At 44.6% G+C, this 22640-nt stretch overlaps 2 non-coding genes across 2 annotated transcripts; one reads left to right on the top strand and one right to left on the bottom strand.

Moving 5' to 3' along the window:
* The first annotated feature begins 641 nt into the window (after nucleotides 1-641).
* Nucleotides 642-713, top strand: trnaw-cca (transfer RNA tryptophan (anticodon CCA)). Its single transcript has one exon. It is a non-coding gene; the product is annotated as a tRNA-Trp (tRNA).
* Nucleotides 714-2944: 2231 nt separating this feature from the next.
* trnav-uac (transfer RNA valine (anticodon UAC)) lies at nucleotides 2945-3017 on the bottom strand. Its single transcript has one exon. It is a non-coding gene; the product is annotated as a tRNA-Val (tRNA).
* Nucleotides 3018-22640: the final 19623 nt, after the last annotated feature.

The following is a 22640-nucleotide window of genomic DNA, read 5'->3' as shown; positions in this document are numbered from 1 at the left end:
GACATGATTTGAACAAGCAGCCCTTTGATCTAGAATCAGACGCACTACCGTTAAACCACGAGGTTTACACAGTAGTTAAGGGATGTTCGTCTATATGAAGGTTCTGCAATACAAGGGACTTTAAATTCCCCGCCTATTAAAATACAGTGAGTAAAATGGGATATGGTTTAACAGTCACATGCAAAGTGTCATGTGATGATGCTTGGGGTCACTAGACGCCAGCGGGCGCCACTGTCGGAGGTCATCGGGCTGTACGCGCGTGTGCGCGGGCCCTGGTATTTAAGAGCGAGTACTGTGTCACGTGGGCACTTTGGGAATAAGTAAAGTTGAACCAGGTTTACAGTAGAGTGAGTTTACAGTAACAAGTCTGTCGAGTCATTCTATACATTGCACAAAACACAGGACAAATGATTGAAGTATGGAGTGTCCCTGAGTTAGCATTTGTTTGATTGTGCAAAAGAAGGTGAGGGGTTAATTCATGATGCTTTCCCGTGAAAGCAAGACAAAAGGTGAAGAAAAAAACCATACGGTGACTGTCCGGTGAGCGCTGCTTGCGCTACCTGGTGGGAATGGGCAGTAATTTTAAAGCCTTTTGTATTGCAGAACCTTCATAAAGCCGAACATCTCCAGCTTACTGTGTAGGCCTCGTGGCGCAACGGTAGCGCGTCTGACTCCAGATCAGAAGGTTACGTGTTCAAATCACGTCGTGGTCACTGTTCTTTTGGATATTGTTCTTCCAGAATTAATATTTCATTTGCAGTTTGAAAATAAACAGACCTTGCTCCAAGGTCTGTCTCACTGTTTCCCCGGTGTCAGGCAGAGATACGCCTGCTGCCCTCAATTATTTCATGTGACAGGACACAAATTTTCAAAATCAATCTGCAGGTGGCTACACACAGCAGAGAGAAGTCAGGATGGCCGAGTGGTCGAAGGTGCTGTGTTCAGTTCAAAATCTATCTTGAAGACAAGGTTCCAAATCCCACTTCTGGTGTTTATTATTTTTAATCATTAAGCAGAAACAAACACCAACTTTGTAAATATTGAACCATTCATGTTAATTATTTCATTTTCTCTAATCTTTAATTGATCAATGTTCAAAATGTTTGCGCGGGGTTGCGATGCGGGGAGTTTTCACGTGTTAAACGAATGTGATAACCACTACACTACTGAAACACTGCAATTGACACAATGCCAGGAACATAACCAGAGCTTTAACCTACACAGCTGGCCGATACTTCAGGAGCTGGTTTTCCGAGAATAGAATGACGGTGCTGTATTTAGGAAGGCAGTGAGTGTGGTAGGAATTGATCTCGTGTTTCCCAGACTTTGCACATCGGAACAGGAGCTGGCCATTTAGCAGCGAGTGGTTAGGATCAGGAATGCACGGCTTGAGACTTTCTGGCCTCAGGTAAGAAGGTGGTGCTCAGGAATAAGGTGAAAGGTTGAATCTTCTGCACTGACTCTCTTTAACAAACTCCAGCACCAGGTCAGACGGAAATGTTAAGCGAGCAGCTGAACTGCTGAATCCCACTTTGAAGGAGTTGGCCGTGGTGTCAAACAAATGTGTTCCGTTTAATGATAATAATTGTTAGAAATGGAATTCAAGCTGAACACACGTGAAGAGGAGACAGTGACCAGAACACAGCACCTTCGACTGCCCGGCCATCCTGACTACTCAGCGCTGTGTGTGGCCACCTGCAGGTTGATTTTGAACTTTTGTGTCCTGTCACATGAAATAAATGACGGCAGCAGGCGTATCTCTGCCTGACACAGGGGAAACAGTGAGACAGACCTTGGAGCAAGGGTCTGGTTATTGCCAAACAGCAAAGGAAATATTAATTCTTGAAGAACAATATCCAAAAGAGCAATATCATAACGTGATTTGAACACACAGCTTTTGGATCTGGAGTCAGACACACTACCGTTGGACCACCAGGCCTACACTGCGAGCTGGAGATGTTCGTCTATATGAAGGTTCTGCAATACAAGAGGCTTTAAAATCCCCGCCCATTCCCACCAGGTATCAGAAGCAGCGCTCAGCTGACAGTCACCGGATGGTTTGTTCGAAAACTTTTCTCTTGCTTTCACGGGAAACCATCATTAATTAACCCCTCACCTTGTTTACACAATCAAACAAATGCTAACTCAGGGACACTCCATACTTCAATCATTTGACCTGTGCTTTGGGGAGCGGGCAGGGAAGTGGACCTGAGTCCATTATCAGATCAGCCATGATTGTATTAAATGGTGGAGCAGGCTCGAGGGGCCGTATGGCCCACTCCTGCTCCTATTTCTCATGATCTTATGTTCTTATGCATGTTAACCCATTTTACGCACTGTATTTTAGCTTTCTGGTTGAAAGTGTTCATTGCCGATGACACCACGAATCTGGCGCAACTTTTATCAAATTTATCAGCACCGATTATTCCTACCGTGCACACAAAATACAATCAGTAGTGAAGATAAAATTCCACCGTGTGTATTTTCAGATTCAACGCAGTAGCATTTCAAATAAAGTGAAAGAATTTTACACTGAAAAGATTTGCAAGTTTTACTTGTATTTGTGTCTTTAATTAAACTTTGAGGCGCCTGACTCCCGTTCATGCCACTGCTGAATGAGAAAGGAGGATTCGACATTGACCAGACTGCACTGCCCCTGATATTTGTCAGCTCATCCTTTATATTCAGTGGTTTCTCCCCCTTTGATGGGCTGCAGTGTGGCGGATATCACGTTGGTCTCACACGCAAATGGTCCCCGGTGGAACCGTTTTATCTCACTCAAAGTTATCTATTTATTGGTGAAATAAAGAGCAATTAATGAATAAGGGAGCCCTTTTGCCAGGAGAATAAATAGCAAATACTGGAAATCTCAGCAGGTCAGGCAGCATTTGCAGGGAGACGAAACTCGCCTCTGATTGTTCATCAACAGCAAGTTTAAACATAATGTTTCTGCCTGGGATTGAACCAGGGACCTTGTGCATGTAAAGCAAACGTGATAACCACTACACTACAGAAACCCCTTGTACAACGGCCCCCACAGCGTGGAGCTGACCAGTGAGCTCCCTCTGTGCAGATCGGGAATGTGTTGGCTCTCCTGAAACAAATTCTTCCCCGCACTGAAAGTTTTCAATCCTTCTCCTCTGCTCCACTTTACAGAAATGTCACGGATCACCCAGCCACCGTGTTCATTTCCACATCCTCACAGTGGGGCCACAGAGGCTCCTACCGTCACCCCGCGATCAGCGAACTCACCCAGTTTACAAAATTAAACCCCAAACACGTGCCCGGCAAAGTGCAGGAGAAGCCAGATAGTCTGTAATCTCGGTCTATCACAGAGAGTATTGGTATTCATGGTGATTACAGCAATTATTAAGCGTTTCACAGACGTCAATTAATTTTCTGCGGTGAATTGATCGAGGATTGAAACCAGGTTAGTGCGCCGGGTCTTAACCCCTCGACCACCAGGGAACAGTTGCGATACATGTCGAACCAGGTTCGTGCACCAGATCTTAACCCCTCGACCACCAGGGAACAGTTACGATGCATGTCGATACATTTATATATATTTATATAAGAACCTGAATGTCAATGGCTACCAACCTAGACCTCGTGGCGCCCACGGTAGTGCGTCTAACTTTGAGTGAGAGAAACGGTTCCACAGTGACACCTGTCATGTGTTCGACATGGTTACTGCTTGTACTATTACAAGGAGTGCCACCAGAGGGCACTGCAGTGGGAGACTTGTAGCTTACCTGCACAGGTGTGCCTGGCCTAGTATAAAAGGGAGGCCACCAGGTGTGATCCTCACTCTGTGGTTATCAATAAAGGACTCAGGTCACGACAGTTAAAGAATGACTCATTGTCTCGTAAGTCATTATCAGAGCATTTGAAGGTATAACAAGGGAGCCAAAAGCCTCAGAAACTGGAAATTCTACCAAAGCGTCAGAGTCATGCTGTAGGTGCCTGGGACAACACATTGCTCAAAGTTCTCCACACGTGAAGGCAGAGTGTTTCTTCGACAGAAAGACTGGGCATCTTGCGAAGGCATGCCGACTGAAGGTTAAACCTATTTTTAAAGCTATGAGTCCAGCGTTCAAAGCTATGAGTAGAAATCTCAAGAGACTACATAGTATGGAAGACCAACAACACGATGAGGAGATGTTAGAGTTACACATCATCAGGAGCACTAGTTTAACGGACAGTGATTCGGAAAGCATCAAAATCCACATAGATGTTGCTGGATTCAAGATACCAATGGAAATTGACACGGGTGCATCCGTGAGTGTAATACCGGCGTCACTGTACCGCGACAAATTACGTGATTTCCAACTGGAGAAACCCAAGATAGAGCAGCGAGGCTACTCGGGAGAGTAAATTCCTGTGGTTGGTCATATCACTGTACCGATCGGTGAAATATAAAGATTAATTTCAGAACTTGCCTCGAATAGTAGTGAAAAGAGACAAGTCTGCCTTAGAAGGAAGAAATTGATTAAGCTCACTGAAGCTGGATTGTAGACATTTTCATCAACGGATGAGGTTATCAAGAAGTATCCAAAGGTGTTCTGCGAAACGGACTGTCCGATCCAAAGGCTTCAAGGCGAGTGTCAGGGTACAGAAGGACGCTAGATTGGTTTACTACAAGCCTCGTTCCGTACCATATGCACTCAAGGAGATAGTTGAGCATGAACTCAAAAAACTAGAAGGTGTTAAACGTTACACTGCGGAAACATCTCCACTTTCAGCACAAGATTAACAAAATTAAACCCAATGAGATCGGGAGAAAAGTTCCTCACATGCTCAAGGCAAAATAAATAATTGTCGTTCTACAAAAGAATGAACAAATTTCAGCACCAGGTCAGAATGAAATGTTCAGCGAGCAGGTGGACTGCTGAATCGCACTTTTAAGGAGTTGGAGGTGACAAAGCAAATGGGTTCTGCCGAATGATTCAATATCAGAAATGTCTGCAATAGGATTCGAACACTATCTATAGTGACCTAAACACATCACCATGACCACTCGGCCATCAGTACTATTCACTGCTGTGTGTGGCCACCTGCAGGTTGATTTTGAACTTTTGTGTCCTGTCACATGAAATAAATCAGGGCAGCAGGCAGATCTCTGCCTGACACCGGGGAAAGAGTGAGACAGACCTTGGAGCAAGGGTCTGGTTATTGTCAAACAGCAAATGAAATATTAATTCTGGAAGAATAACATTGAAACGAAATGTGATCCTGACACCCAGAAACAAGTGCTAAGGCAAAAGGTTAAATGCTGCATTCCTTCCTGCAAAAAATTCCTTTCACAACCATTTCTCTGAACAAAACGTCACAAAACAAAAATGTTCCTTTCAAAGTCATTAAACTCCCGAATTTCCACGCCCCGCGACTCTCCTGAATCAGATGCCTCAAGTTTTGCGGACTCCATCCATATCCCTTTGCTCCAAGGTCTGTCTCCCTGTTTCCCCGGTGTCAGCCAGAGATCCGCCTGCTGCCCTCATTTATTTCACTCTCTAATATTCCAACAGCAGCCATGGTTGTGTGAAGGTTTGTATTCTGTTAATCGTCGCCAATTGTTGTGAAAAGTTCAACACCAAGAGTCTGAGTACTGTGAGCTAAACTTAGTGTGATCTTAGTCTTCTTTATTACAACTCCAGAGTGCCTGAACAACATGGCTGCCAACCTTTTATACTGGCACTGCAGGTGTGGGCAGGTGACCATTAGGACTCCAACAGTCACGCCCTCTGGTGGCAAGTATGACATAGTTACATACTTCACATAATTGTTATCATTAAGAAGTTATAATTCCAATGAATGCCTGAATAATCAGAAAGGAGCCTGGTTTGTAGGACAAGGCTACATATCAGGAAGGAGCGTAGTTAGATGACAAGGGAAGTGATACTCTGAGGATAAGTTTGGAGAATAAAAAGATTAAATACTGGAAACACTGAGCAGGCCAGGCAGCATCTGTGGAGAAAGAAACAGAGTTAACGTTTCAGGTTAATGACCTTCCATCAGAGGTTGGGCAGTTGTGTTCGGTAATACAATTAAAAGTTTCAATTGTCACGAAGCAGGGGTAAGGAAAATATATAAAATGTGGCATTTGTAACAGATAGTTTAGAATCCGATTAATGTTTGATCAATTTCTACACCGAGCTGAAAACTGCAACGTGTTTGAGTTATTCGGCTAACATTCGCAAGGTTTGGGTGCAAATACTATTAAATGTATGTTTCATTATTGTCTGCTTAATAACTCTGACATTTAATGTTGCGGACCCTATTCCTGCACTGCGTGTGTTCCAGCTCTGTTTGGAGCACCGATCCCTTCAATCCGTCGCTTACAGGGACAGTTGGATTCACCGTTTCTTTGTTTGGTGAAATTTAAAAGATTGAAAGCGGCGCACATCAAACTGGTCACCTACTCACTAACCGCTACACGCTGGTCCCGTGAGGTGGATGCACAGTTACTGTTACAAGCTTGAACGCAGGTACAAGCAGAACTCATTCATAGAAAGTCCAAGTCCCTGAGGCACCTGATTTTTAGCACCAAACTCCTTCGCAACGAGTTGCGGTTCGTGTGGGGTGATTTGGGCACATCTTTCCCCACACGACAACACTTCAAACACAACTCAATGGATGCAAAGCGCTTTGGGGCGTCATGAGTTCCTGAAAGGTGTTGTAGAAATGCAAGTCCTTCTTTGCAAAAGTTTGATGCAATTTCAAAATTCTTGGGTAAACTGAGGGCTCGTCCGGGATTTGAACCCGGGACCTCTCTCAAATTTCAAGCAACAACCCCGAAGCGAGAATCATACCCCTAGACCAAAGGGCCAACTGCTTAATGAACGTGGCGATGAGGTGCAACCATTATTGAAACATTTTTAGTGTGTTGCCATTCTTGATCGGAGGAGCACATGCGATGGAATCAGTGACTTTGCTTTTTCGACCTGTCTTCTGAAGCACCGCACGGTCCAACTCCGACAGTCAATGAGCTGTTGGGACGTTAGTGTATCCAGGCTGTGGGCGGTCACCCCGAGCGCAGCAGAGGGGTTTCTGCATTAGTTCTGGGTGCGGACAGTATCTTTCCCCTTCTCTCTTCCTCTTGTCTATAACCCTGTGCTTTGGTTTCTCTATTTATTCCCCTGTCTCGGTTTCTAGTGATTAAAAGGGAACAAAAGATGAAATGGGTCACACTGTGGAACAATTTCTCTCACTCAAAGTTAGACACACTACCGTGGGCAGCACGAGGTCTAGGTAGGTAGACGTTGATATTCAGGGTCACATATAAATATATATAAATATATCGACATGTATCGTAACAGTTCCCTGTTGGTCGAGCGGTTAAGACCCGGCGGACTAACCTGCTTTCAATCCTCGATCAACTCATCGCATAAAAATAATTGAGGTCTGTGAGACGATTAATAATTGCTGAAACCACCATGAATACCAATATTTCTGTGATAGACCGAGCTTACAGACTATCTGACTTCTCCTGTCCATTTCCGGGCATGTATTCCGGGTTTAATTTTGTAAACTGGGTGAGTTCGCTGATCGCGGATAGAAAGGTCGGAGCCTCTGTGGCCCCACTGTGACGATGTGGAAGTGAACACTGTGGCTGGGTGATCCCTGACATTTCTGTAAAGGGCAGCGGAGGAGAAGGATTGAGGACATTCAATGCAGGACAGAAGTTGTTTCAGATGAGCCAACACACAATGCCGATCAGCACAGACGGAGCTCACTGGTCACCTCCCCTCTGTTCGGGTTATAGTACCTGAGGTTTCTGTAGTGTAGTGGTTATCACGTTTGCTTTACACGGGGAAGGTCCTTGATTCAATCCCGAGTTTAGTCTCCTGGCAAATGCTGCCTGAACTGCTGAGATTTCCAGCATTTGCTATTTTTCTCCTGGGCTCCCTTGTTCCTTAATTGCTCTTCATTTCACTTCAATAAATAGATAACTTTGACTGAGAGAAATCGGATCCACCGGGGACCTTTTGCGTGTGAGGCCAACGTGATATCCGCTGCACTGCAGCCCATCCAAAAGTGAGAAACCACTGAATATAAAGGATGAGCTGGTCAACGTGAAACCCTCCTTTCTTATTCAGCAGTGGCATGAACGGGAGTCAGACGCCACAAAGTTTAATTAAAGACAAAAATACAAGTAACACTTGCAAATCTTTTCAGTGTAAAATTCTTTCACTTTATTTGAAATCCGACAGCATTGAATCTGAAAATACGCACGGTGGGATTTTATCTTCACTACTGATTTTATTTTGTGTGCACGATAGGAAAAACCGGTGCTGCTAAATTTGATAAAAGTTTCCCCAGATCCCTGAAGACTTTGAACCAGAAAGCTAAAATACAGTGAGTAAAATGGGATATGGTTTTCGAGTTGAGATGCAAAGCACAGGCCAAATGATTGAAGTATGGAATGTACCTGAGTTAGCATTTGTTTGATTGTGCAAAAGTAGGTGAGAGGTTAATTAATGATGGTTTCCAGTGAAAGCAAGAGAAAAGTTTTCGAATAAACCATACGGTGACTGTCCGGTGAGCGCTGTTTGTGATACCTGGTGGGAATGGACGGGGATTTTCAAGCCCCTTGTATTGCAGAACCATCATATAGACAAAAAATCTCCAGTTCACTGTGTAGGTCTCATGGTGCAACGGTAGTGTGTCTGACTCTTGATCAGAAGGTTGCGTATTCAAATCACGTTAGGGACAGTGTTTTTTTGGATATTTTTCTTCCAGAATTAACATTTCATTTGCTGTTTGACAATAACCAGACCCTTGCTCCAAGGTCTGTCTCACTGTTTCCCCGGTGTCAGGCAGAGATACAACTGCTGCCCTCAATTATTTCATGCCACAGGTCACAAAATTTCAAATCAATCTGCAGGTGGCCACACACAGCAGTGAGTCGCCAGGATGGCCGAGCGGTCGAAGGTGCTATGTTCAGTTCAAAATCTATCTTGAAGACAAGGGTCCAAATGCCACTTCTGGTGTTTATTATTTTTAATCATTAAGCAGAAACAAAAAACAACTTTGTTAATATTGAACCATTAATGTCAATTGTTTCATTTTTTCTAATCTTTAATTGATCAATGATCACGGCCGGTTGCGATACGGGGATTTTTCACGTGTTAAGCGAATGTGATAACCACTACACTACGTAAACATTGCAATTGATACAATGCGAGGAACATAATCAGCGCTTTAACCTACAAAGCTGGCCGATACTTCAGGAGCTGGTTTTACAAGAATGGAATGACGGTGATATATTTTGGAAGGCTGTGAGTGTGGTAGGAATTGATCTCGTGTTTCCCAGACTTTACACATCGGAACAGCAGCTGGCCATTTAGCAGCGAGTGGTTAGGATCAGGAATGTACGGCTTGAGACTTTCTGGCCTGAGGTATGAAGGTGGTGGTCAGGAATAAGGTGAAAGGTTGAATCTTCTGCACTGACTCTCTTTAACAAACTCCAGCACCAGGTCAGACGGAAATGTGAAGCGAGCAGCTGAACAGCTGAATCCCACTTTGAAGGAGTTGGCCGTGGTGACAAACAAATGTCATCCGTTTAATGATAATTATTGTTAGAATTGGAATTCAAGCTGAACACACGTGTTGAGGAGACAGTGACCTGAACACAGCACCTTCGACCGCCCTGCCATCCTGACTATTCAGCGCTGTGTGTGGCCACCTGCAGGTTGATTTTGAACTTTTGTGTCCTGTCACATGAAATAAATGATGGCTGCAGGCGTATCTCTGCCTGACACCGGGGAAACAGTGAGACAGACCTTGGTGCACGGGTCTGGTTATTGCCAAACAGCAAAGGAAATATTAATTCTGGAAGAACAATATCCAAAAGAGCAATACCCCAACATGAGTTCAACACACAACCTGTTGATTTGGAGTCAGACACACTACCGTTGCACCACGAGGCCTACACAGTGAGCTGGAGATGTTCATCTATATGAAGGTTCTGCAATACAAGGGGCATTAAAATCCCTGCCCATTCCCACCAGGTATCAAAAGCAGCGCTCAGCTGACAGTCACCGGATGGTTTGTTCGAAAACTTTTCTCTTGCTTTCACGGGAAACCATCATTAATTAACCCCTCACCTTCTTTACACAATCAAACAAATGCTAACTCAGGGACACTCCATACTTCAATCATTTGGCCTGTGCTTTGGGGAGCGGGCAGGGAAATGAACCTGAGTCCATTATCAAATCAGCCATGATTGTATTAAATGGTGGAGCAGGCTCGGGGGGCCGTATCGCCCACTCCTGCTCCTATTTCTCATGATCTTATGTTCTTTTGCATGTTAACCCATTTTACTCAATGTATTTTAGCTTTCTGGTTGAAAGTGTTCATTGCCGATGACACCACGAATCTGGGGCAACTTTTATCAAATTTATCAGCAACGATTATTCCTACCGTGCACACAAAATACAATCAGTAGTGAAGATAAAATCCCACCGTGTGTATTTTCAGATTCAACGCAACAGCATTTCAAATAAAGTGAAAGAATTTTACACTGAAAAGATTTGCAAGTGTTACTTGTATTTGTGTCTTTAATTAAACTTTGTGGCGTCTGACTCCCGTTCATGCCACTGCTGAATAAGAAAGGAGGGTTTGACATTGACCAGACTGCACTGCCCCTGATATTTGTCAGCTCATCCTTTATATTCAGTGGTTTCTCGCCCTTTGATGGGCTGCAGTGTAGCGGATATCACTTAGGCCTCACACGCAAAAGGTCCCCGGTGGATTCATTTTCTCTCACTCAAAGTTATCGATTTATTGGTGAAATAAAGAGCAAATAATGAATAAGGGAGCCCTTTTGCCAGGAGAATTAATAGCAAATAAAAACAGCAAATGCTGAAAATCTCTGCAGGCCAGGCAGCATTTGCAGAGAGACTAAACTCGCCTCCGATTGTTCATCCACAGCAAGTTTAAATATAATATTTCTGCATCGGATTGAACCAGGGACTTTGCACGTGTAAAGCAAACGTGATAACCACTACACTACAGAAACCTCTTGTACAACAGCCCCCACAGCGAGGAGCTGACCAGTGAGCTCCCTCTGTGCTGATCGGGAATGTGTTGGCTCACCTGAAACAACTTCTGTCCCACACTGAATGTTCTCAATCCTTCTCCTCCGCTGCCCTTTACAGAAATGTCACGGATCACCCAGCCACCGTGTTCACTTCCACATCCTCACAGTGGAGCCACAGAAGCTCCTACCATCTACCCGCGATCAGCGAACTCACCCCGTTTACAAAATTAAACCCCAGACACGTGCCCGGCCAAGTGCAGGAGAAGCCAGATAGTCTGCAAGCTCGGTCTATCACAGAAAGTATTGGTATTCATGGTGATTACAGCAATTATTAATCGTCTCACAGACCTCAATTATTTTTATGCGATGAATTGATCGAGGATTGAAACCAGGTTCGTGCGCCAGGTTTTAACCCCTCGACCACCAGGGAACAGCTACGATACATGTCAAACCAGGTTAGTGCACCGGGTCTTAACCCCTCGGCCACCAGGGAATAGTTACGATGCATGTCGATATATTTATATATATTTATATATGAACCTGAAGATCAATGGCTACCTACCTAGACCTCGTGGCGCCCACGGTCGTGCGTCTAACTTTGAGTGAGAGAAACTGTTCCACACTGACACTTGTCATGTGTTCTGCATGGTTACAGCTTGTACTATTACAAGGTGTGCCACCAGAGGGCACTGCAGTGGGAGATTTGTAGCTTACCTGCACAGGTGTGCCTGGCCTAGTATAAAAGGCAGGCCACCAATAAAGATATCAATAAAGGACTCAGGTCACTGCAGTTAAAGAACGACACATTGCCTCGTGGATTCATTATCAGAGCATTTGAAGGTATTACAAGGGAGCCCAAAGCCTCAGAAACTGGAAATTCTACCAGAGCGTCGAAGTCATGCTGTAGGTGCCTGGGACAACACATTGCTCAAAGTTGTCCACACGTGAAGACAGAGTGTTTCTTCGACAGAAAGACTGGGCATCTTACGAAGGCATGCCGCCTGAAGGGTAAACCTGTTGTTAAAACTATGAGTCCAGCGTTCAAGGCTCTGAGTCGAAATCCCAAGAGACTTCATAGTATGGAAGACCAACATCAGGACGAGGAGATGTTAGAGTTACACATCATCAGGAGCACGAGTTTAACGGACAGTGATTCGTAAAGCATTTAAATCCACATAGATGTTGCTGGATTCAAGATACCAATGGAAATTGACACGGGTGCATCCGTGAGTGTAATACCGGAGTCACTGTACCGCGACAAATTGCGTGATTTCCAACTGGAGAAACCCAAGATAGAGCTGCCAGGCTACTCGGGAGAGTAAATTCCTGTGGTTGGTCATATCACTCTACCAATCGGTGAAATATAAAGATTAATTTCAGAACTTGCCTCGAATAGTAGTGAAAACAGACAAGTCTGCCTTACAAGGAAGAAATTGATTAAGCTCAATGAACCTGGATTGTACTCAGATTTTCTGTGTGGAAGCGAGATTTTCATCAACGGATGAGGTTGTCAAGAAGTATCCAAAGGTGTTCTGCGAAACGGACAGTCCGATCCAAGGCTTCAAGGCGAGTGTCAGGGTACAGAAGGACGCTAGATTAGTTTACGACAAGCCCCGTTCCGTACCATATGCACTCAAGGAGAAAGTTGAGCATGAACTCAAAAAACTAGAAGGTGTTAACCATTACACTGCGGAAACATCTCCACTTTCAGCTCCAGATTCACAATATTAAACCCAATGAAATCGGGAGAAAAGTTCCTCACATGCTCAGGGCAAAATAAATAATTGTCGTTCTACAAAAGAATGAACAAATTTCAGCACCAGGTCAGACGGGAATGTGAAGCGAGCAGGTGGACTGCTGAATCGCACTTTTAAGGAGTTGGTGGTGACAAAGCAAATGGGTTCTGCCGAATGATTCAACATAAGAAATGTCTGCAATAGGATTCGAACACTATCTATAGTGACCTGAGCACATCACCTTAGACCACTCGGCCATCATTACTATTCAGTGTTGAATGTAGCCACCTGCAGGTTGATTTTGAACTTTTGTGTCCTGTCACATGATATAAATCAGGGCAGCAGGCGGATCTCTGCCTGACACCGGGGAAAGAGTGAGACAGACTTTGGAGCAAGGGTCTGGTTATTGTCAAACAGCAAATGAAATATTAATTCTGGAAGAATAACATTGAAACGAAATGTGATCCTGACACACAGAAAGAAGTGTTAAGGCAGAAGATTAAATGCTGCATCCCTTCCTGCAAAAAAATCCTTTCACAAACATTTCTCTGAACAAAACGGCACAAAACAAAAATGTTCCTTTCAAAGTCATTAAACTCCCAAATTCCCACGCCCCGCGACTCTCCTGAATCAGATGCCTCAAGTTTTGTCGACTCCATCCATATCCCTCTGCTCCAAGGTCTGTCTCCCTGTTTCCCCGGTGTCAGGCAGAGATCCGCCTGCTGCCCTCATTTATTTCACTCTCTGTGAATCTCTCTAATATTCCAACAGCAGCAATGGTTGTGTGAAGGTTTGTCTTCTGTTAATGGTCGCCAATTGTTGTGAAAAGTAAAACACCAGGAGGCTGAGTACTGTGAGCTAAACTTAGTGTGATCTTCGTCTTCTTTATTACAACTCCAGAGTGCCTGAACAACATGGCAGCCAACCTTTTATACTGGCCCTGCACGTGTGGGCAGGTGACCATTAGGACTCCAACAGTCACGCCCTCTGGTGGCAAGTATGATATAGTTACATACTTCACATAATTGTTATCGTGAAGAAGTTATAATTCCAATGAATGCCTGAATCATCAGAAAGGTGCCTGGTTTGTAGGACAAGGCTACATATCAGGAAGGAGCGTAATTAGATGACAAGGGAAGTGATACTCTGATGATAAGTTTGGAGAATAATAAGAGTAAATACTGGAAACACTGAGCAGGCTTGGCAGCATCTGTGGAGAGAGAAACAGAGTTAACGTTTCAGGTTAATAACCTTCCATCAGAAGTTGGGCAGTTGTGTTAGGAAATACTATTAAAAGTTTCAGTTGTCACGAAGCAGGGGTAAGGAAAAGATATAAAATGTGGCATTTGGATCAGATAGTTTAGAATCCGATTAATGTTTGATCAATTTCTACACCGTGCTGGGAACTGTAACGTGTTTGAGTTCTTCGGCTAACATTCGCAAGGTTTGGGTGTAAGTACTATTAAGTGTATGTTTAATTATTTTCTGCTTAATTACTCTGACATTTAATGTTGCGGACCCTATTCCTGCACTGTGCGTGTTCCAGCTCTGTTTGGAGCACCGATCCCTTCAATCCGTCGCTTACAGGGACAGTTGGATTCTCTGTTTCTTTGTTTGGTGAAATTTAAAAGATTGAAAGCGGCGAACATCAACCTGGTCACCTACTCACTAACCGCTACACGCTGCTCCCGTGAGATGGAAGCACAGTTACTGTTACAAGCTTGAATGCAGATACAAGCAAAACTCATTCATAGAAAGTTCAAGTCCCTGAGGCACCTGATTTTTTTGCACCAAACTCCTTCGCAAAGAGTTGCGGTTCATGTGGGATGATTTGGGCACATCTTTCCCCACACGACAACACTTCAAACATATCTCAACGGATGCAAAGCGCGTTGGGGCTCATGAGTTCCTGAAAGGTGTTGCAGAAATGCAAGTCCTTCTATGCAAAAGTTTGATGCAATTTTAAAATTCTTGGGTAAACTGAAGCTCGTCCGGGATTTGAACCCGGGACCTCGCGCAAATTTCAAACAATAACTCCGCAGCGAGAATCATACCCCTAGACCAACGAGCCAACTGCTCGATAAACATGGAGATAAGGTGTAATCATTATTGAAACATTTTTAGTGTGTTGCTATTCTTGATCGGAGGAGCACATGAGATGGAATCAGTGACTTTGATTTTTCGACCTGTCTTCTGAATCACCGCACGGTCCAACTCCGACAGTCAATGAGCTGTTGGGACGTTAGTGTATCCAGGCTCTGGGTGGTCACCCCGAGCACAGCAGAGGGGTTTCTGCATTAGTTCTGGTTGAGGACAGTATCTTTCCCCTTCTCTCTTCCTCTTGTTTTTCACCCTGTGCTTTGGTTTCTCTATTTACTCCCCTGTCTCAGTTTCTAGTGTTTAAAAGGGAACAAAAGATGAAATGGGTGTCACTGTGGAACAATTTATCTCACTCAAAGTTAGAAACACTACCGTGGGCAGCACGAGGTCTAGGTAGGTAGCCGTTGAAATTCAGGTTCATATATAAATATGTATAAATATATCGACATGTATCGTAACTGTTCCCTGGTGGTCGAGCGGTTAAGATTCGGCGGACTAACCTGGTTTCAATCCTCAATCAATTCATCGCATAAAAATAATTGAGGTCTGTGAGACGATTAATAATTGCTGTAACCACCATGAATACCAATACTTTCTGTGATAGACCGAGCTTACAGACTATCTGGCTTCTCCTGCCCTTTGCCGGGCACGTATTCCGGGTTTAATTTTGTAAACTGGGTGAGTTTGCTGATCGCGGATAGAAAGGTAGGAGCGTCTGTGGCCCCACTGTGAGGATGTGGAAGTGAACACGGTGGCTGGGTGATCCCTGACATTTCTGTAAAGGGCAGCGGAGGAGAAGGATTGAGAACTTTCATCGTGGGACAGAAGTTGTTCAAGGTGAGCCAACACACAATGCCGATCAGCACAGAGGATGCTCACTGGTCACCTCCCCTCTGTTGGGGTTATTGTACCAGAGGTTTCTGTCGTGTAGTGGTTATCACGTTTGCTTTACACGGGAAAAGTCCCTGGTTTAATCCCGTGTTTAGTCTCCTGGCAAATGCTGCCTGACCTGCTGAGATTTCCAGAATTTGCTATTTATTCTCCTGGTAAAAGGGCTCCCTTATTCCTCAATTGCTCTTTATTTCACTTCAATAAATAGATAACTTTGACTGAGAGAAAACGGATCCACCGGGGACCTTTTGCGTGTGAGGCCAACGTGATATCCGCTGTACTGCAGCCCATCAAAGGGTGAGAAACCACTGAATATAAAGGATGAGCTGGTCAACGTCAAACCCTCCTTTCTTATTCAGCAGTGGCAGGAACGGGAGTCAGACGCCACAAAGTTGAATTAAAGACACAAATACAAGTAACACTTGCAAATCTTTTCACTGTAAAATTCTTTCACTTTACTTGAAATCCGAAAGCATTGAATCTGAAAATACGCACGGTGGGATTTTATCTTCACGAATGATTTTATTTTGTGTGCACGATAGGAAAAACCGGTGCTGCTAAATTTGATAAAAGTTGCCCCAGATCTCTGAAGACTTTGAACCAGAAAGCTAAAATACAGTGAGTAAAATGGGATATGGTTTTCGAGTTAAGATGTAAAGCACAGGCCAAATGATTGAAGTATGGAATGTCCCTGAGTTAGCATTTGTTTGATTGTGCAAAAGAAGGTGAGGGGTTAATTAATGATGGTTTCTCGTGAAAGCAAGAGAAAAGTTTTCGAGCAAACCATTCGGTGACTGTCCGGTGACCGCTGTTTGTGATACCTGGTGGGAATGGGCGGGGATTTTAAAGCCCCTTGTATTGCAGAATCTTCATATAGACGAACATCTCCAGTTCAGTGCGTAGGTCTCATGGTGCAACGGTAGTGTGTCTGATTCCAAATTAGAAGGTTGCGTGTTCAAATCACGTAAGGGTCATTGTTTTTTTGATATTTTTCTTCCAGAATTACTATTTCATTTGCTGTTTGACAAGAACCAGACCGTTGCTGCAATGTCTGTCTCACAGTTTCCCCGGTGTCAGGCAGAGATACGCCTGCTGCCCTTATTTATATCATGTGACAGGATACAAATGTTCAAAATCAACCTGCAGGTGGCCACACAAAGCACTGTATAGTCAGGATGGCCGAGCGGTCTAAGGTGCTGTGTTCAAATTGCAGTTTTCTCTGAAGCTGAGGGTTCGAATCCACTTGTGACTTTTCTGATCTTCAAGCGGAACCCATTTGTTTTGTCATCACCAACTCCTTAAAAGTGCAATTCAGCAGTCCACCTGCTCGCTCAACATTTCCGTCTGATCTCGTGCTGAAGTTTGTTCATTCTTGTGTGGACTATCAATCGGATATTTTGCCCTGAGCATCTGCGGAACTTTTATCCCGATCTCATTGGGTTTAATTTTGGTAATCTGGTGCTGAAAGTGGAGAGGTTTCCGCAGTGTAACGGTTAACACGTTCGCCTCACACGCGAAAGTAACTCGGACGGAAATATTTTCTGGAGCTTTCTCATGCATGTTCAGAGGAGAGTTTGTTCTCCTGTGAAAGGTCAAGAGATCATAAGAACTTAAGAGTTTGGAACAGGAGTCAGTCATTCGGCCCATTTTCAAGTTTTCAAGATCTTTCCGCCCGGTTTCGGACCGGGGACCTTACGTGTGTGAGGCGAATGTGATAACTACTACACTTCGGAAACACTATGATAGAATCTATCTCAGGATAAAACCACAGCTCTAACCTACACAGCTAGCCGAGAATTCAGGAACTTGTTTCAAGAGAATAGAATGAGGGTGCTATATTTAAGAAGGCTATAAGTGTGGCCTTCGACAGCGTGGACCATTTTCCACGCCTGGGGAAACTACTATCAGCAAGGGCAGATATCGAAGACGAGGTCCAACACCGCCTCCAGTGTGGCAGCACAGCCTTCGATCACCTGAGGAGGAGAGTGTTTGAAGACCAGGACCTCAAATCTGGCACCAAGCTTATGGTGTGCAGGGCGGTGGTGATAAGTGCCCCGCGGTATAGATCCGAGGCATGGACTATATACAGCAGACATCTCAAATCACTGGAGAAATACCACCAGGGCTGTCTCCGCAAGATCCTGCAAATCTCCGGGGAGGACAGACGCACCAACATCAGTGTTCTCGATCAGGCCAACATCCCCAGCATTGAAGCACTGACCACACTCGACCAGCTCCGTTGGGCGGGCCACATTGTCCACATGCCCAACACGAGACTCTCTAAGCCAACGCTCTACACAGAACTCCGACCGGTAAGCGAGCCCAAGGTGGGCAGAGGAAACGTTTCGGGCACACCCTCAAAGCCTCCCTGATAAAATGCAACATCCCCACCGGCACCTGGGAGTCCTTGTTCCTCGGGTTGAGTTGCCTGTGCTGCATGATCCGTGCCGGATCGATCATCCTCTGCCACGTGGTATGTCACAGCACGTTTGCACATTCACTGGAGGTACCCCATCGTTGTGCCGCCTTTGCACACGCAGTGCTTGAATCGATATTGATGGGCCTGAGGATTATTCCCGCAGCACCAACATGGTGCTAATAGATTCACATCGATCTCCGATGGCGGACTCTGAGTCATCACAGGTCTTGCAGCCACAGACGTATAGACCCTGCCATATGCAGTTCGGCCTGCTAGCGACATCATTTTATGCACAGTACTTACCGATGAGCTTCGATGTTGAGAAGATATCTGTTTGGTGTTATCGTCCGTGGCCATGCATGCCTGGGCGATCGCGATGGCCCTGCTCTGGTCTCGGGTTTCAGCAGCCAGCAGCTTTCGAAGAATGACCTCGTGGCTGATGCCCAGCACGTAAAAGTCCCACAGCATTTGCCCCAACGCAGCTCCAAAATAGCAATGTCCCGCGAGGTGTCTCAGGTCGGTGACATAATCCACCAGATCCTGGTCCCCGGAGCGATGGTGCGTGTAAAAACGATATCTGGCCATGAGGATACTCTCCTTCGGCTTTAGTTAGTCCCAAACCAGTGTGCACAACGCTGAATATTCCTTCTCCTTTGGTTTTGTCGGTGTGAGCAGATTCTTGATGAGGCTGTATATTTTAGGCCCACAGATGGTGAGGAGAACCGCCCTGTGCTCAGCCACGTTAGTGTCTCCTTCCAGCTCGTTGGCCACAAAGTACAGGTCGAGCTGCTCGACGAAGGCTTCCCAATCATCATCCTCTTTGGATCTCTCTAATATTCCAACAGCAGCCATGGTTGCGTGAAAATTCGAATTCTGTTACTCGTCGCCAATTGCTGTGCATAGAAGAACTCCCCGAGGCTGAGTACTGTGAGCTAAACTTAGTGTGACCTTAGTCTTCTTTATTACAACTGCAGTGTGCCTGAACTACATGGCAGCCAACCTTTTATACTGGCCCTGTTCGTGTGGGCAGGTGACCATTAGGACTCCAACAGTCGGGCGCTCTGATGGCAAGTATTGCATCGTTACATCCTTCACATTAATGTTATCATTAAGAAGTTATAATTCCAATGAATGCCTGAATCATCCGAAAGGAGCCTGGTTTGTGGGACAAGGCTACATATCAGGAAGGAGTGTAGTTAGATGACATGGGAAGTGATATTCTGATTATAAGTTTGGAGAATAAAAAGTTAAATGCTGGAAACACTGAGCAGGTCAGGCAGCATCTGTGGAGAGAGAAACAGAGTTAACGTTTCAGGTTAATGACGTTCCATCAGAACTTGGGCACTTGTGTTCGGTAATACTGTTAAAAGTTTAAATTGTCACGTAGCAGGGGTAAGGAAAAGATATAAAATGTGCCATTTGGAACAGATAGTTTAGAATCCGATTAATGTTTGATCAATTTGTACACCGAGCTGGGAACTGTAACGTGTTTGAGTTCTTCGGCTAACATTCGCATGGTTTGGCTGTAAGTACTGTTAAGTGTATCTTTAATTATTGTCTGCTTAATAACTTTGGCATTTAATGTTGCGGACCCCATTCCTGCACTGTGCGTGTTCCAGCTCTGTTTGGAGCAGCGATCCCTTCAATCCGTCGCTTACAGGGACAGTTGGATTCACCGTTTCTTTGTTTGGTGAAATTTCAAAGATTGAAAGCGGTGCACATCAACCTGGTCACCTACTCACTAACCGCTACACACTGCTCCCGTGAGATGGAAGCCCAATTACTGTTTCAAGCTTGAACGCAGGTACAAGCAAAACTCATTCACAGAAAGTCCAAGTCCCTGAGGCACCTGATTATTTGCACCGAACTCCTTCGCAAAGAGTTGCGGTTCGTGTGGGGTGATTCGGGCACATCTTTCCCCACAATACAACACTTCAACACTTCAAACAAAACTCAAAGGCTATGAAGCGCTTTGGGGCGTCATGAGTTCCTGAAAAGTGTTGAAGAAATGCAAGACCTTCTTTGCAAAATTTCGATGCAATTTCAAAATTCTTGGATAAATTGAGGGCTCGTCCAGGATTTGAACGCAGGACCTCTCGCAAGTTTCAAGTAGCAACCCCGAAGTATGAATCATACCCCTAGACCAACGAGCCAACTGTTTAACAAATCTGAAGATAAGGTGTAACCATTATTCGAGCATTTTTAGTGTTTTGCTCTTCTTGATTGGAGGAGCACATGAGACGCAATCAGTGACTTAGCTTTTTCGAGCTGTCCTCTGAAGCACCGCACAGTCCCACTCCGACAGTCAATGAGCTGTTGGGACGTTAGTGTATCCAGGCTGTGGGTGGTCACCCCGAGCGCAGCAGAAGGGTTTCTGCATTCGTTCTGGGTGGGGACAGTATTTTTCCCATTCTCTCTTCCTCTTGCCGAGAACCCTGTGCTTTGGTTTCTCTATTTATTCCCCTGTCTCAGTTTCTAGTGTTTAAAAGTGAACAAAAGATGAGATGGGTGTCACTGTGGAACAATTTCTCTCACTCAAAGTTAGAAACACTACCGTTGAACCACGAGATCTAAGTCGGTAGCCGTTGATATTCAGGTTCATATCTAAATATATATAAGTATATCGAAATGTATCGTATCTGTTCCCTGGTGGTCGAGGGGTTAAGATCTTTTGCTTTACACGGGAAAAGTCCCTGGTTTAATCTCGTGTTTCGTCTCCTGGCAAATGCTGCCTGACCTGCTGAGATTTCCAGCATTTGCTATTTATTCTCATGGTAAAAGGGCTCCCTTATTCCTTAATTGCACTTTATTTCACTTCAATAAATAGATAACTTGGACTGAGAGAAAACGGATCCACCGGGGACCTTTTGCGTGTGAGGCCAACGTGATATCCGCTGTACTGCAGCCCATCAAAGGGTGAGAAACCACTGAACAAAAAGGATGAGCTGGTCATCGTCAAACCCTCCTTTCTTATTCAACAGTGGCATGAACGGGAGTCAGACGCCACAAAGTTTAATTAAAGACAAAAATACAAGTAACACTTGCAAATCTTTTCAGTGTAAAATTCTCTCACTTTATTTGAAATCCGACAGCATTGAATCTGAAAATACGCACGGTGGGATTTTATCTTCACGACTGATTTTATTTTGTGTGCATGATAGGAAAAACCGGTGCTGCTAAATTTGATAAAAGTTGCCACAGATCCCTGAAGAGTAAAATGGGATATGGCTTTCGAGTTAAGATGTAAAGCACAGGCCAAATGATTGAAGTATGGAATGTCCCTGAGTTAGCATTTGTTTGATTGTGCAAAAGAAGGTGAGGGGTTAATTAATGATGGTTTCCCGTGAAAGCAAGAGAAAGGTTTTCGAGCAAACCATTCGGTGACTGTCCGGTGAGCGCTGTTTGTGATACCTGGTGGGAATGGGCGGGGATGTTAAAGCCCCTTGTATTGCAGAACCTTCATATAGACGAACATCTCCAGCTTACTGTGTCGGTCTCATGGTGCAACGGTAGTATGTCTGATTCCAAATTAGAAGGTTGCGTTTTCAAATCACGTTAGGGTCAGTGTTTTTTTTGGATATTTTTCTTCCAGAATTAATATTTCATTTGCTGTTTGACAATAACCAGAACCTTGCTGTGATGTCTGTCTCACTGTTTCCCCGGTGTCAATCAGAGATACGCCTGCTGCCCTTATTTATTTCATGTGACATGACACAAAAGTTCAAAATCAACCTGCAGGTGGCCACACAAAGCACTGCATAGTCTGGATGGCCGAGCGGTCTAAGGTGCTGTGTTCAAGTTGCAGTTTTCTCTGAAGGTGAGGGTTCGAATCCCACTTGTGACTTTTCTGATCTTTAAGCGGAACCCATTTGTTTTGTCATCACCAACTCCTCAAAAGTGCAATTCAGCAGTCCACGTGCTCGCTTAACATTTCCCTCTGACCTCGTGCTGAAGTTTGTTCATTCTTTTGTGGACCATCAATCAGATATTTTGCCCTGAGCATGTGAGGAACTTTTATCCCGATCTCATTGGGTTTAATTTTGGTAATCTGGTGCTGAAAGTGGAGATGTTTCCGAAATGTAACGGTGAACACGTTCGCCTCACACGCGAAAGCACCTCGGACGGAAATATTTTCTGGAGCTTTATCATGCATGTTCAGAGAAGAGTTTGTTCTCCTGTGAAAGGTCAAGAGATCAAAAGAACGTAAGAGTTAAGAACAGGAGTCAGCTATTCGGCCCATTTTCAAGTTTTCAAGATCTTTCCACCCGGTTTCGGACCGGGGACCTTTCGTGTGTGAGGCGAATGTGATAACTACTACACTTCGGAAACACTATGATAGAATCTATCACAGGATAAAACCACAGCTCTAACCTACACAGCTAGCCGAGAATTCAGGAAATCGTCCAGGATTTGAATCCGGGACCTCTCGCAAATTTCATGTATCAAGTCCGAA

Source organism: Pristiophorus japonicus, unplaced genomic scaffold (assembly GCF_044704955.1).
Source record: "Pristiophorus japonicus isolate sPriJap1 unplaced genomic scaffold, sPriJap1.hap1 HAP1_SCAFFOLD_85, whole genome shotgun sequence".
Taxonomy (NCBI): domain Eukaryota; kingdom Metazoa; phylum Chordata; class Chondrichthyes; family Pristiophoridae; genus Pristiophorus; species Pristiophorus japonicus.
The sequence above is the reverse complement of the archived record's forward strand: the minus strand, read 5'-3'. Positions and strand labels throughout refer to the sequence as shown.